At 39.2% G+C, this 2,735-nt stretch overlaps 1 long non-coding RNA gene across 1 annotated transcript; it reads left to right on the forward strand.

Annotated features, from left to right (window-relative positions):
- Positions 1–84: 84 nt before the first annotated feature.
- Positions 85–780, forward strand: LOC110092845. The gene is made up of 2 exons (XR_002302640.2): positions 85–224; positions 416–780. It is a non-coding gene; the product is annotated as an uncharacterized LOC110092845 (long non-coding RNA).
- The last annotated feature ends 1,955 nt before the right edge of the window (positions 781–2,735 follow it).

Here is a 2,735-nt window from a genome sequence, read left to right on the forward strand (position 1 = left end):
GTAATTTATATGTTTAATTGTATAATTAATTATTTATATTTAATTTCTTTTACTTAAATTACATAGATTAATCCTAACTAATTACTTTCTTCTTCTAATTTCTGTGTTTTAGCTGAACCAGTTTGCGGTGCTTCGCGTGAGGTAGGGTTTTGAACGCTAAAAGCCTTCTTCGCCTCCTTCGACGACCTTCCTTCCAGTTCGCCGAGCTTCCGCTCGCTGTGAAGGTAACTATCTTTCTCCCTTTCGTGCGGTTCTTCAGCCAAATCCCGTAAATCCACTGAACTCCAGGATTTTTAGTAAATCCGGGATTTACCGCTAAATCCTGCCAAACAGGAGTTAATCTCGTCTCCCCAATGTAAGAAAAACGCACGCTATACTTTTCTTCTGATTCCCGTAAGAATCTCTTTTAACCCAGCCCGGGCAATCGCTCGTCATCAACCCCGCTGCCTTCGCCGCATCGTTGCTTGGCTAACCTGCGAGAATAACTTGCTGTTGGTGGTCCTACTTGGAAGCGTCGAAGCTAGAGTCGCGAAGGGGAAGATGGTTCGTGCTTACCGAATTAAGGTTCCGAAGTCCATGAAACGGAAGAGATCGGAGGAAGAGATTGTATCCGAAGCTGCAGATTACAGACATCTTGACAGAGAGGACGAGGGAAAACCTGAGGATGTGATCGGAGACATGCCGGGGATCCCCGTCATGCCCCCAGCGGATGGGTCGAAGAAGTCTAATGTGATATTTATTCTCGATAAGGCCCCGCTTGAGATCGGAAAAGTTGGTAACGTGAGTGAAGTTTATCTTTTCAGTTGGTGTTTTGATTTCGTTTATATTTTCTTGATTGAGAATTTTTCATTCTTATCCTTAACCAATTTCAAAGATGTGGAACTTACTTTACCCTGATTAACGGGTTCCACAAGGTCCACTGTCTTGGGCTCTGTTGGCAGATGAACGCAAATTTTAGTTCGTTGGCAACTCCTGGATTACTGTTCTGGTGAATTGTGGAAAACAGAGATAGAAGAAAAGAAATTTGAGGAAGAGATTATCAAAGTTGATTTTTCATTGCTCCTTTCTTTCTTAGATTACATCATAATATTGTAATTTTACTATGATTTGCAACTTAAAACTGATTCTACCATCATTTGACAAGTGCCTCAATCTAAAATATCCAAAACAAACCGTCCAATGGTTTAAGGACTCCTCTTGCAGAATTTTAAATAGACTCATGTATTATTCACACCCTCCACACCCATTACTATCCTACATCCAACTAGTAATCCTTGAGCCATGCCTGTGTTCTACATTCACACTGTGGTTGAGCTCTAGCATTGTTGCTTGGGGTTAAAGAATGATGACGTTTGTATCAACTTATTGTGCTCTTGAAAAACCAACCTTGCCCTAAGTTTGTCAGTAAGTGTAATGGTGGCCAGCTCATCATCCGCGATGCAGCTGGCTTCTTCTGTTGTCATGCCTGTCCATTAGACTAGGTGTTCCCACTTTATGTCATAACTTGTATAAATTTTATGGGAACATATGTAGGCAGGCTACACTAAGGTGTGATTTTCTCAGCTTTTTGGTGGTAAGGGAGCATGCTACTGGTTGGTGCTTTGGTAAAATTGTTTGAGTAGAACTGTGAGGAAAACTAGATGATAGACATTGCTTTGAGTCACTGTAGTGAGTTTAATTGACCTGATGGAAAAAATAATTTAGATGTATGAATTGTGGGATTAATTACTTATAAAGGTGGAGGCTTTAATCGAATGAAACAACATCTAACAAAAATCAGAGGTAACATTGCTTCGTGGAAAGAAGTCTCACATGACATCTGTCATCAGATGTAAGAGAATTTTAATGAAATTAAAAAAAAAAAACAACAAATACAAGAGGAGTTGAAGCATAATGCACCTGTTTGTTGATGACTCTATTGATGAAGGAATGAGATTCTCGTCACTTCCCAAGTCACAATCTTCAAATGCACATAATAAACAGATTGATAGAGGAAAGAGGATGACTAACAAAAGCTCAAAGAGGGAGATTGCGGTCCAGGTGGACCGCGAGCGATGCCGCCTGCGTGCGTAACGCCTCCTGAACTGCTCGGATTGCATCGTTGGTTGGATTTTCGCGTATAAGGATGAAAGGTAACGACTCCTCTCATAGGATATTGTTAGTTCGCTCATTCCGGTAGAAGAAATCGCGAGAGGGAAAGTTTTTGTTGAAGAGGAACGACTGAGAGGAAGAAAGAAGAAGGATTGTTTTTTTTTTTTATATTTATGTATAAATCCTTCCCTATTTCTTCATCTAAACAATGAGGGTGTTTCATTAAGGGCAAATGAAGAGATTTGAAGAATTTGGGAAATGAAGAAGAAGGATTTTGGGTTGGAATAATCATCTTTTTGTAAGTGATTTTCTTATCATACATCTTCTATTAGATTTTGTAGGATAAAATTCTTAAAATTTATTTTATAGAAATTTTAGAAGGAAAAGGAAGAAATAAAAAAAAATATTGGAGGGAGTCCGACTCAGCAATTAAGAAAGGTCCTTTGAGTGTCGACACTAGTAAGAGAAGTTTTTAGGAGATCGAAATTGTAGAAAGAAAGATCATTACAGGAGTTGAAAGTTGGAAATTATTGAAGCCAAAACCTTCCAGTGGGTATTTATTGTGTTAGACATTTAATTGTTGCACTTCTATTTATCGCTAAATTTTACCACCGTCGATGGACCTTAGCCCGACCACCTACCAT

Source organism: Dendrobium catenatum, unplaced genomic scaffold, assembly GCF_001605985.2.
Source record: "Dendrobium catenatum unplaced genomic scaffold, ASM160598v2 original_scaffold_210263, whole genome shotgun sequence".
Taxonomy (NCBI): domain Eukaryota; kingdom Viridiplantae; phylum Streptophyta; class Magnoliopsida; order Asparagales; family Orchidaceae; genus Dendrobium; species Dendrobium catenatum.